This window comes from Dermacentor variabilis, unplaced genomic scaffold, assembly GCF_050947875.1.
Source record: "Dermacentor variabilis isolate Ectoservices unplaced genomic scaffold, ASM5094787v1 scaffold_15, whole genome shotgun sequence".
In the NCBI taxonomy this organism is placed as follows: Eukaryota; Metazoa; Arthropoda; class Arachnida; order Ixodida; family Ixodidae; genus Dermacentor; species Dermacentor variabilis.
Window position 1 is genome coordinate 5,047,881 of NW_027460313.1, and position 13,954 is coordinate 5,061,834.

Here is a 13,954-nt window from a genome sequence, read left to right on the forward strand (position 1 = left end):
TTCTTTCGTCTGTATATGAAATAATGCTAGCGATGTATTTTTGCCAGCTTTCCCTTTTGGCACGGCGACGCGTTCGTCTACCTTCCGACTTTATTTTATTGAAGTTAATAAAGTTCTCGGTAGTTGGAGAGTCGCGACGGTGACTCAAAGCCTTATTTTTATTTTTATAAGCTTCCTTCATCTTCTCATTCTACCAGGAAATACGTCGTTTAGAGGGCGATTAATTATTTTTAGGGATACATATTGACGCAGCATCAGTCATAAACGCCGTCAAATATGACACTGCATCATTGATAGGGAGAGTACAGTTGTCATCCCAGGTCAAATATGTCAGCTGTCGCATCGTCTCCAGTCGGCACAGTCGACTTTCCAGCGGTGCAGATGTGGAGACCCGTCATCACGTTTTGTTAATTTCAAGACAATTGAGAACTGATTACTCCAGTACGAATTTTCGGCCACGTCGACTCCAAGTATGGCGACAGTGTACTTGATGCGATGCTTAAATACATTAATGAGAACGTTTTCTTCGCCACGTTGAAGAATGTGAACTCTTTCTTATTTAGTAAGCGTGCACTTTTGCAGCAGTTCTCTAACAAGGGCCCTCTGGCGTCACAACGAGACTCTCCCGAGAGGATGTTATGCGCATGAAAATTGCCTACTACAGTGTAAGGTTAGCGAAGTTCTGTGATAAAGCTTTGGAATTCTGTTTTGGAAAATTTATACCTGGGAGGGGTGTATAATGAACTAATCGTGATTAAGTTATCAAACAGCATGGCTCTGATTGCGACTGACTGAAGGGTAGGTTGCAGCTTCATATGCTGGCAGGCGACACCATTATCTGTTATTATGGTCACAACGCCCGACGACGCAAGTGCATCGTTGCAGTCTTTCCGACAGATGGCATATTGTCGGAGAAAGTGCGTTAAGGATTCAGGTGCATCTCTTGGACACAAAGGGCCCTTCGATCTACCTTATGTAGTATTTCCTTAATGTCATCAAAATATGTATTAGACCTCTCACATTCTAATGCAATTTTTGTATAGCCATATTGGAAGTGTTTTGTGCTGTGCGTCAAGAGAAGCAAATTTAGCTGACGAAACCTTTATAGGCCCCGTCATAAGACATTTTTTTTTATTTTTCCCTGCGCGCTCCCCGGAGCTTCGCCCTTCCATAGGTGTCTGAGATGCCGGACTGATAGTTCATCACCTCTTCAGAGGCGCTGGATGAATCCCGCTAGGCGGGCACACTCGGTGTTTTTCGGGCCTGTCTGTACGCGCAGTGACCCGGGGAGTGGCAGGTACTGAGGTCTGCTGGTCCTTCGTGGCAGGGGCAGAACAGCACTGGCTGCTCCTGCCAGAGGGGCTGAGGGCGGAACCACCGTCAGACTCCGTGTAACTCGGGCGGCCACCGGAGGATGTGGCGCTACCCCCGGCGAGCCACATCATTGTAGGACGGATTCGACTGATTGTGAGCAGAAAAACGCTTGCGCGCTTCTTTGAAGGAAAGGTTTAGTTTGAGCTTGATTTCAATTAATTTTTTTACTTCCATGACGGGCACGATCGCGAATAGGCAGGGTAGTCTCCGTCACAGTTAGCACAGTGCATTGCGGAAGTACAGATGTCTGAGGTGTGGTGTTGGGATGTACATTTTGCACAAGTAGCATGCCTTCAGGAGCTCTGAGACCCCCTCCCAAAACGCTGACACTTGAAGCATTGGCGCGGATTGGGAATGTACGGTCGTACGCGAAGCTTATGATGTCCCGTCCCTATTGAATAAGGGAGTTGACTTGTTCCAAAGGTAGTTATTACATGCTTGGTTGAAATCTCCTTGTTGTCGCGCCTTAACTTAATTCGTTACACATTCACCGTTTTAACTTAATTCATTGCACATTCACCACGTTCTGGTCTTGCCATCCATCCAACAGCTCGCTTTCGCTGAGTTCAAGGAGGTCGAGATCAGAAATGACACCGCACACAGTGTTCGTTGACCTGTGGGGGCCCACAGAGACAGGACTGTCACCAAGCGCAACAAGTTTTCTCACTTTGTTATACTGAAGCGTGTCACGCACTGCGAGAAGAAAGTCGCCGCTTCCTATTTTAGTTACTTTGTAACCATTGCCGATTGCTTCTGTCAGACATTTTGAGACAACAAATGAGGACATCCTACGGACTGTCTTGGTTTCATGTTGACTATGTATTACATGGTACTTGGGAAATGTTTCTTTTGGTTTCCCGAAAAAGTTGAAAGGTTCATCGGTGTGCCCCCTTTCAGGGAGCGATCAGGGAGTGCGGGAAACTGGAAGCCATATATAGCATTTCTGTATTCGGTAGGAATGCCCGCCGCGCACCTCGGAGTTCAACCTATGGATGTCACAGGATTAGAAATATTGTATTCTGCGTACGAAAAGCAGTTGATGCAGTGGAGGTGCCGGCAGTAACGAAGGCATTGTGTAGTCAAAGAGCACAGGAAGCAAACGTGAATCACTTAGGAAAAATCTATGAACATTGCACAGCCACCTTAATTATTCACTTGGACACTATAAAATTAATAGCCAAGTTATGGGTCAGTCAAGGAGACACAATCGCTTCAATGCAATTCACTATATACTTAAAAATATTCTAGGCACGAGACTGGGAAAGATCCGGAGTGAACATCAACTGTGAATATCTCGGCAACCTGCGGCTGTCAGATTACGTTTTCCTGCGAATTGTGCAAATAACTTCGAAGAAATGATTGAGGACATTACCTTACAACGTGTAAGAGTAGGGTGGGTAGAAAGACTAATATCAAATGGTGGTCACGATGTTCAATATCACTGCAAGAGAGCGAGAATTCATAATTGACTGTCAACCTTGATAACCTGCGCAATATTACGTTTATATTAGCCATGCACTCAAAGCTAACCCTGATTTCGACAGCAAAATTTGCCAAAAAAATCACCGACGCATACGATAGTGCCTAATGCGAAATTTCAGCGAAGCTCTATATTTGTTTTCATTTCGAGATATATTGGCTGGCGCTCCCAATGTGTCTCGTGCGTAATATTGGAAATGGAGCGACGAGTCACGTGGCTACCTCACTAATTGAGAGATCACGAGAGGCAATGCGTGGGTAACGCTTCGGCGATTCACAGCAGTCGCCCCAGACAGACTTGCACTCATGCAGTGCTTTGTTTCCATAGAGACGGCACGCGCTACTCTGGCCGTCATTGCGCGGAACTACGCCTTCTCGCGCTTTCGCCGCACCCTCCTCCTCCACTTCCTTCTCGTGGTTCGGCTGCACCCTCCTCCAGCACTTTCCTGCTCGCGCTTTCTTCGCTATCGCCGTCTTTCATCTCAGGTTGCGTTCCGCGATCACTTTCATCCATCGCTTTGCTCGTTGGCTCGGTTACCAAGAACGACACCGACGGTCACCGCAGAAACGAGCGCCTTAAAGCTGCGCACTAAAATAAAGGTGCGCTGAAATGCTTATCACGGGCATTGCCATGTTATGACCGGCTGGTTACAGCTATGCTTGAAAAGTGTACAATCATTGCATTCTCCCAGTACTAACATATGACAGAAACTAGGCCGTTAACAAAGCTTGATTAGAAGTTGAGGACCGGGAAACGAGTGACAGAAAGAAAAATGTTCGGCATAACTTTAAGAGACAAGAATATTGTGATTTGGATTAGGGATCAAATGGGGGAACAGTTGACATTAAAAGGGAAAATGGAGCTGGACACGCCATGCAATGCGCAGGGCAGGTAACCGGTTGTCTATTAGAGTTACAGAATAGGTGCCACAACAAGGGAAGCGCAGTCGAGTAGGGCAATGAATGAGGCGGTGGGATAAATTTAGGAAATTTGTAGGCATAAAATATGGTCGGCTGGCTCAATACAGGATCGTTGGAGATGGGTGGAGCAGGCCTTCGTGTACATAAGGTTAATGATAATGACTAGGAAGATGACTTCCTCGCATGCCCTATTCAGGCGTCGGAAATAAGAGCATAGCCCTACGAAACTACGAACGTCCTTGGTAGACTTCGGAACAGGAAAATTCGTAAGCGCGCGAATTTTGTCCGGATCAGGTCTCAAGCCTCTGGCGTCTACGAGGTGTCCAAGGACGGTGATTTGGTGCGAGCGAAGTGACATTTTGACGAGTTCAGCTGGAGACCGGCGCGGTGGAACACGTCAAGAATCGCTGAAATGCAGTCTAGATGCTGTCAGGATTGGGGGCTCAATCCCATCGCTCGTGATCCGTTGTCAAGATTGAAGTCCGGCATGAATTCGTAGGTAGCTGGCCCATGCCGTCGTCCAACTTATCCGCGCTGAGGACGTTGATGAAGGGAAGGACTGTTTCTCATCGAGAACGAGGAATATGGGTTTATTTACAGTATTTACATGCAGTTCATCAGTCTAGCATGACTGCGAGAGAATGTACGTCAGTCTAACACGACTGCTTGAGAGAGTGTCTCAGTCTAACATGAGTGCTTAAGAAAGTGTGTCGAGCATCCGCACAACAGCAGTTTTTAAACACTCGGTCCTGCCGCGATACAAGGGGACGCGAACGTTCGTTTAGTCCCCGTAAACTAGCCGCCTCTCCGCGGGACGGTTTAAACACACACATGCACACACACACGTGTTCACGGTCCGAAACCAACACCACACGAATTTCGTAGAACTCGGAGCCCGTCCGGGTAGCGCGTCCGGGTAGCAGATCAGGTCCGCGTTGTCGTGTTGCGCACAAAGCCTGCTTCCTCGAACTCCTTCAGTCACAATGGCGACGAGGCTAGAGCGTAACAGTGGCGGGTTTCAGCACAAAGCCTGCTTCGTCAAACGCATCCTAGCTGAAGCGACGGAAAGTGGAGGACGTGCGTATTGTTCCTGACACAAAGTCGACTTACTCACGCCGTGGCTAGAGGTTGGCGGCGGCATTCCAAGATGAGGTTGCCACCGCTGGCGTAAATGGCTGGCAAACTTGCACTGCAGCTGGCCGTTTTTAACAGCGCCTCCATGGCACGGAAAATCTCGACTGTCTAGCGCAGATAACCGCTGGGCAGGAAGAGAACGGCTGGTGGCCAGGGGGTGATGTCTTGGCTCGCAGTAACCACTTGTGCAATCATGTCACCGCCCCAAAACATCCAACAAGGACAGGCAATGCAAAATGAACCCCACAACACGGGTCTGCGCCGAGATAACGTACCTTGGCTCTCACTTTAGACCCGCTAGTCATAAAAAAAAACATAAGTGGAAACACAAAAAATGCTGCATTTCGCTATGCCAATTTCTGAAGCAACATTGTGCTGACAAATTCAGCAATCATGGAGGGAATCCTGCTAAACGAAAGGGGATCTTCTTGGCTTAAAATATTAACACTAGTAACCCTAAAATTTTGGCGGGACCCTCAAACGCAGAATTCAAATTAGCCTGCTCAAACCATCCGCATTGCTAGGCAACTTTCTCTTCTTATATCTAACGGAGAAGTTGTACTCTTGGAGAGTGAGGCTCCATTGGAGCAAGCGGCCATGTTTGTGTGACATTTGATTGAGCCACGTCACAGGACAGTAGTTGGTCTCGAAGATGAACTTCGCTCCGTACAAGTAACACGACAACTTCTGGGCGGCCCAAACTAAACAAGCGCATTCCTTCTCTGAAGCGCTGTTGGCTTCCTCTCTTACATTTAGTTTACGGCTGGCAAAGAGGATAGGATGCTCCTCGTTATCGTCGCCGACCTGACTCAGTACCACGCCCATACCTCTGTAACTTGCGTCGCATTGAACTATGCATTCCTTTGTGTAGTCTGGCGCGCGAATCACAGGACGAGAAACCAATAGCGTCTTCAAACTTTGTAAAGCGTTCTCTTTGTCCTTATCCCAGTGTACGTTACTCGGTGCTCCCTTTAGGAGGGCGTCAGTTAATGGACTTGCCATGTGCGAGTAATTCAGAATGTACCGTTGATAGTACCCTACAAGTCCCAAAAATGAACGAAGGTCTCTTTTCGTGCGCGGCTGAGAAAATTCCCCAATCGTAGCTATTTTCAGCTCGGCCGGCCGTCTCGTGCCCTGGCCGACAACATCGCCCAGATAAGTAACCTGCGAAGGAAAATATCTACACTTTTCCGCTTTCATGGTTAAGCCAGCTTCCCTCAACCGTGAGCACATATGTTTGAGGTGCGATGCGTGTTGTTCCCAGCTGTCCGAAAAAATTTCTACATCATCCAGACATGGCAAGGCGAACTCCTGCAAGTCATTTAGGACAATATCCATTACCTTGAAAAGCTGAACTGCGCGTTTTTCAGCCCGAAGCTGAGTGCGAGAGGGCAAAAAGTGCCTACAGGTGAGATGAATGCGGCATAGCGGCTAGCACTTTCTGAAAGGGTATATTGCCAGTACCCCCGCACGAGATCTATAGTTGAAATGTATTTAGCAGCGCTAACTCTTTCAATTCGTTCCTCAATGTTGGGTATTGGGTACAGCTGATCACTAGTGATGGCATTTAACTTCCTGTAGTCAACACATGGACGAGGGTCCTTGTTAGGGGTTTCTACCAGTATTAGCGGTGACGTGTAGTCACTCTCAGCCGGCTCAATAACTCCCAACTCTAGCATGCGCTGCATCTCTGCCTCCATAATTTCTCTCTGTCTTGGAGACGCCCTGTAAGACCTTGATCTTATTCATTCGGTTGATGTCAGCTCTATTTCATGCGTTATTAGTTCGGTTCTACCTGGCCGATCGCTGGACCTGTCGATATATTCCCCTAACACCCCCTTTAGCTCATCTAGCTGCTTGGGTCTTAGAGCGTGCGAGCTTACCGAGTGTTCTACTACTTCTTCTAGGCAGATTTCAGAGTTGGAGGTCGCTCTATACTCCTTAAACTAGGTACTAGTGCCATCCTGCTCTTTGATGGTGTAGTTAACGACTCCGCTCCGCTCTACATACGGCTTCATCAAATTGCAGTGATATATCCTCACTTCCTTCCTGCGACAGGGCAATTTCAGAGCATAGTTAGTATCTGCAAGTTTGTGCAACACTTTAACGGGCCCGTCCCAGTGAACTTCAAGCTTGTTCTTTCTAGAAGGTTTGAGGATCATTACCTGGTCTCCGGCGTTAAACGTACGAAGCCTCGCATTCTTGTCGTAATAGAATTTGGCGTTCTTTTGAGCTACTCCCCTGTTCTTTCCGACTAGTTCTTGGGCTGTGCTTAGCCGTTCCAGGAATTTTAGCACGTATTCAACCACTGTTGGACTCTCCCCTCTTTCCTCCCACATCTCTCTTAACATTCTCAGTGGAGAACGGAGTGTCCTCCCATACACTAGTTCTTCTGGCGAGAACCCTATCGCTTCATGTGGAACCGTTCGCAAAGCGAACAAAGTTGCCGGCAGACAGTTCTCCCAGTCCTCCTTGTGCTCGTAACCTAGCGCACGCAAAACTCCCTTAAGCACCAAATGCCACCTCTCTAAACTGTTTGACTGAGGGTGATAGACCAAACTGTGTATTAACTTTACCCCGCACTTTTGCAAGAATGTGGAAGTCAGTGCGCTCGTGAATACTGACCCTTGATCTGCCTGAATTTCGGCTGGCAACCCAACTCGTGCACACACTGTCAAAAGCGCGTCTACTACTTCGGCGGCGCTGAGGTCTTTCCGAGGGACTGCTTCTGGAAACTCTGTAGCCGGACACAGCATAGTAAACAAGTACGTGTAGCCCGATTTTGTTTTTGGAAGAGGCCCTACTGTGTATATTACAAGTAGCCTGAAAGGCTCTGCTATTCAGGGCACTACCTTCAGTGGAGCTTTCCATGACTCTCCTGGTTTACCAGAACGCTGGCAGGCGTTGCATGATCTTACAAAGCTTTCTACGTCTTTGAAACAGCCAGGCCAGTAGTATTCCATAAGCAATCTTTCCTTTGATTTGTTTATGCCTAGGTGACCGGACCAGCCATTTCCACGACAGAGACTCAAAAGGTCCTCCCTGTACTTAGTAGGTACGACTAACTGATCTAAAATCCTACCCTTTCGATCTCTGTAGTGCCGATACAATAATCCTCCTTTCTCATGTATTGTCACGTTGCGCCTAGCAATGCGTTCTTTGGCTGTGTGATGTAATTTAGCTAAGCTCTCATCATTCTTTTGCTCGACTGCCAACGACTCTCTATCCACACGTAAGAGCTGATCAAAATTCTTTGAGGCCGGTGATAATAACGACCCTGTCTCGCTTGTGAGTGCGTCAGCTTGCTCTTCCTGCAGGCTTGAACTTTGACACTCTAATGCTACGCTCTCAATGAGCTGGTCAGCTGGCAGGCTCTCCTCAACTGTTTTTTTGTCCCTCGGGCCTAGCTCGGATTCGGGTATTGAAGTTGTCCCCTTTACTGCTTCCGCTGGAGGAGCTTGTGCATTTTCAGCCGAAAACGACGCGATTTCACGAGCTTGGCTCGCGTCAATGCCTGTACTACGCCCTCTCCCAGCTTAAGCCCTTTGTCACGCGGTAACTGATTCGAACGATTCGAAAAAATGTAAGGGTACTGCAGTGACAAAAATTTGGAAACTGCAGCCTCGGTCACTAGCTCCCCGAATGGTCCACTGATTTTGACTTTGGCCATGGGCAGACACACGCTGTGTTCTACAACCTGTTTGATCCATGCTACTTCTCCGGTGAAGTCATCTACTGTCACGTAAGACGGATGGACAATGTCCACCGTGGCGGAACTGTCTCTTAGCACTCGGCATGGTTTGCCATTAACTTGCAGGTCGTGAAGATATGGACTTAAAAGTTCCATATTCTGGTCTTTTTCCTCCACGTAGGAGAAAACTACGCTAGGCTTCACGCAGTTTACAGCTATATGTCCCAGGTTGTGGCATTTGTAACAGCGAATTTGTCTATAAGATTCGAATTTTCTTTTCTGTTCTTTTTGTGCGGTTTCTCCGTTAAGTTTCTCCTCGCTCTTTTCTGCGGGCTTTTTCTCCATGTCTACAGGCTCCGATCGCCTAGTCTGTGAACCCTTTTTGAACGAAAAGGGCTTCCGCGGTCCATTTCGACCGTCGCAATTACCGTCCTCGGCGTTCAACTTTGTACGCGTTGCGTACTCTTCAGCTAATTCAGCTGCCCTTTCCACAGTGTTTACATTCCCTCTGTCTTGCACCCATAGTTTCACAGCTTGGGGAATGCTTTTGTAAAACTGCTCTAGACGCATGCATTCAATGATCATGTCTCTGCCGTCGTGCGCGTCCGCGCTTTTCAGCCACTCGACTAGGTTGGCCTTTCAGCTATATGCAAACTCCGGGTATCCCTCACTATCTTTCTTGCCTGTGCTCCTAGACCTTTGCCGAAACGCTTCGGCTGAAAGGCGGTATTTATTCAGGAGACTAGCCTTAACTTTTGCATAATCATATGCATCCTGTGCACTCAGTCTGGCGATTACTTCCGCCGCCTCCCACAGCGACATAGACAGCAACTGCTGTGGCCATCTACTCGGACCGAAGTTCATCTTCTCGCAAGTCCTTTCAAAATTGCATAGGAACGAGCCTATGTCGGTGCCGACCTAAAAATGCTTTAATAACTTGTCCATGCGGTATAATTCTCCCTCACTTGATCGTCCCAGAGCGCCTTCGCTTCCTTGAGACAACTCCAAACGTTTGCTTTGAAGTTCAAGTTGCATTTTTCTTACCTCGCGATCTTTATCGCGTTCCTCTCTCTCTCTCTTTCCCGTTCTTCTCTTTCTCTTTCCCGTTACTCTCTTTTTTTGAGAAGTTCCAATCCCCTTTCAATTTTTTCCTCACTGGCCTGATTGGAAATTAGCTCCAATGATTCCGATTTTAGCATTTCCTTGCGTACATCTAGGCCCAGTTCCTCACCAACAATCATCAACTCGTCTCTCAGCAGTGTCCGTAAGTCCATGATTGCTGCTTTACTACCTTGATCCTGCTCTCTAAATCTAGCTAGGAAAACACAACCTAGCTAACACTCAACAATCTAGCTTCCCTACTGTTCTAAACAGAACAACCACAAAATGAAGCCTAGAGAGTCAAAGCAAGAACCAAGCACTCACCGCAGTCACAGCACCACGTTGCAAAGTCCATCTCACCGCTGTCAGCCAGTTGTCAGGATTGGGGGCTCAATCCCATCGCTCGTGATACGTTGTCAAGATTGGAGTCCGGCATGAATTCGAAGGTAGGTGGCCCCTGCCGTCGTCCAACTTGTCCATGCCGAGGACGTTCATGAAGGGAAGGACTGTTTCTCATCGAGAACGAGGAATATGGGTTTATTTACAGTATTTACATGCAGTTCATCAGTCTAGCGTGACTGCGAGAGAAAGTACGTCAGTCTAACACGACTGCTTGAGAGAGCGTCTCAGTCTAACATGACTGTATAAGAAAGTGTGTCGAGCATCCGCACAACAGCAGTTTTTAACCACTCGGCCCTCCCGCGATACAAGGTGACGTGAACGTTCGTTTGGTCCCCGTAAACTAGCCGCCTCTTCTCGGGACGGTTTACACAAACACATGCACACACACAAGTGTTCACGGTCCGAAACCGACACCACACGAATTTCGTAGAACTCGGAGCCCGTCCGGGTTCTACGAAACACACTACACTGCCGCACCTCCTGCCCAGACTACCGTGGATCAGCTGGTAGCGAACCTGCTGCTCATCATGGAAGCAGTCAGCCCCATGCTGCCAGCTGACCACCCACTCCGACCCATCTCCCTGCAGGCAGTGGCTTGCCATCAGCCAGCCAACCACCATGGCTGATCAGCCAACAGCAAAGAAATGTCGCCGCCGCCCGAGACCTTTCCCTGCATCTCCTGCAGAGCGACTATGACGTGCTTGCTCTGCAGGAGGTGTACGCGATGGCCGAGGACCTGCGACTCCCGGGATACACCGGTTACTCAGGCACCGCCAACTGCACGACACGCGGCTGCACGGACGCGCCGTGCCTGGACGACTCCCATCAGCCCTACGTTTCATCAGCCCTACGACGCCCATCAGCCCTACGACGACAGCCATCTACGTTCGGTGCAATCTGGCGCACGCAGTGGTTCCAGTGGCCGACGTCGTAGGAGGCCCTCTGGAGTTTTGTGCTGTCATGGTGCGTCTCGGCAGCCAAGACACAACCGTGGCGAGCATGTAAACACGACCACGAAAGCCATGGGACTCCTCCATCCTTGATCAGCTGGCTTTACGCCTCGGGAGGCAGGCAGTCCTGTGTGGCGATTTCAACGCCCACCACACAGACTGGGGAAGTCGTCGCTGCTCCAGCCGAGGCCGAAGCCTCCGCGACGCCATCAGCAGAGCCGGACTGGTGATCTTGTACAACGGAGGACCCACCTATGTCCGCCGAGGGGTGAACTCAGCCATCGATCTCTCCCTCACCACAGAACAGTGCTCCTACTCCTGGGACATAACTCCGGACACTTGGGGTTCGGACCACTTCCCCATTGTGATCACCGCTGTACATGGAAGGAAGCCAAAGACCAGAACTTTCCACGTCATTGACTGGTCTCTGTTTAGGCAGCACTGCAGTGAGGCGGCCGATCACTGTGACTTTCTAGATGCCATCGCGGAGTGCGCCCAGGCGGCTAGCGTTCAGTGCTCTTCGCCACCGGACACCCCTGCCCCGGATCTCCGCCTACTCAATCTCCGCGCCTCCAGGCGCCGCACGGAGCGCAGAGCAATTCGGACAGGGAAGGCAGAGCACTGGACTGAATACAGATGGGTGGATGCTTGCTGTAGAAGACAGGCCCGGCGCAGAAGGAATCAGAGCTGGGTGAGCCTGTGCTCCAGCATCAAGGACCGTTCAAGGGGCCCCCTAGCCTGGCGACTACTCAAGTCACTCACCGGCAAGAGGACGAGCCGTCAACCCGTCCCCGCTGTGGCCATCTCGCTAGGAATCAGCGAAGAGGCACTCGCGGAACTTCTGGCGGACCGGTTCGCCCCTCCCGTGCCACAGAGTGCAGCCATCTTACCGGTCGGACACCCCCCCTGCCCAGCTACCCACCTGTCTACACAGCATCCACCCTGCTTGGACGTCCAGCCAGGTCGCTGCCCTCTTACAAGAGCCACTTGCCCTGCACGAGCTCCAGGCGACTCTGAGGCGAGGAAAACGCCGCAGCGCACCAGGAGCAGACGGTGTAACGCCACAGATGCTGCGTAACCTGGGCACCAGCGAGCAACAGCGCCTGCTCGAGTGCTTCAATGAGATCTGGCACTCAGGGCAGGTGCTAGAGGCATGGCTCACAGCCATTGTGGCACCCATCCTCAAGGCCAGAAAACCGGCTAGGGAACTGTCATCCTATCGATCGGTCTCTGTCACCTCCGCTGCCTGCAAGGTGATGGAGGCCATGGTTCTGGCACGACTGGACTGGGTGGCCCGTGCTCGCGGCTTCCTAGCAGACCAACAGACTGGCTTCCGGCGGCGGCGGTGCACTGCGGACTCCATCGCTGACGTGGTGTCCACACTGGAGACGCCAAAGCCGGCGAGGACCTCGTGATGCTCTTGCTGATCGACGTACAGGGTGGCTTCGACAGCCTCCCTCACGCAGTTGTCCAGCAGGGCCTGGACCTCCTCGGCATCTGCGGCAACCTGCGGGAGTTCCTCTCGTCGTTCCTGCACAACCGCACCCTCAGGGTACGTGTGGGTCAATCGAAGAGCACCCCCCATCCAGTCGCTGCAGGCGTGCCACAGGGGTCAGTGGTGAGCCCCTTCCTTTTCAACCTGGCCATGGCACGGTTGCCTGCTGCCCTGCCAATCGACCATCACTTCCCCGTGCAGTCCTCAATATACGCGGACGACATCGCCCTATGGCTGCGGGGACCACCGAAACACATCCGCAAGGCGCGTGCGGCCCTACAGAGAGCCCTGTACACTGAGGCTCTCTACTTGTGCAGCATCGGCCTTACCATCTCGGCCAGGAAGACCGAGGACTTGCTACTGCACCCCAGAGCATCAGCCCACCGCTCAGCTGGCCGGCTGCTGTTGGAGGGCGTCCAGATCCCATGGAACAAGGCATTCACCTACCTGGGGCGGCGCGTTGACCACCGGCTGAACAGGCTGCCGGCTACCAAGGCCCTGTGCGCCCAGTTGCTTCGGGTCAGCAAGGCTATCTCACAGCTCCTTGCCCGTGGACAGGGCTGTACCACCAGGTGGGCCCTTCAGCTATTTCAAGCTGCAGTCACTTCACGGCTACTGTATGCCCTCCCTCTTGTGGCGCTGCCCCCACCCCGACTGCGGAAACTGGAGCTGCAGCATCGGTCAGCAATACGGCACTGTCTTGGCGTTCCCCGAACCTCACAAGTGGCCGCCACTTTGGCTGAGGCAGGTGCCTTGCCCCTGTCCTTATTCTTCCTACAACAGGGGCTACGACACATTGATCGCATACACCATGCCGCAGATGGTCAAACACTCCTGACCCGCCTACGCTCCCGGCCAGCGTCACACATGGGACGGCTGTGTGGCCTCTATAAGGAGGTCATGGGCGACACGTCTGCAAACGCTGTACAGCCTCGCCCACCACATCGACCACCAATCCCTATCTCGACGGAGCTGCCAGGTGTCTCGAAGAACCGTTCCCCGACATGTGCCCTACAGCAGACGGCAGGCTCTCTCCTCCAAGAGAGACTTGGGGATCACCTTCACATCTTCGTCGATGGACCCGTGATACCGGAGACTGGCTCATTCACAGCAGCCTGCGTTACACCGGCCATACGAAAGAGCAAGCTGTGCCGTCTCCCGGGGCACGCAAGTTCTACCGCAGCAGAGTTAGCGGGACTCCACCTTGCTGTGGACCTACTTGCAGAGGAGCTACCAGCGACCCCCGCAGCCATCTTCTGCGACTCTAAGGCGGCGATGCTCTGCCTGCAGAACCCTGACAGGGCTAGCCTTGGGGTAGCGCTGCTCTCTTCAAGACTGACGGCCCCTCAGGACGCAGGATTCTCAGTATCTCTGCATTGGCTACCGACACACGTGGGGATCCCGGGC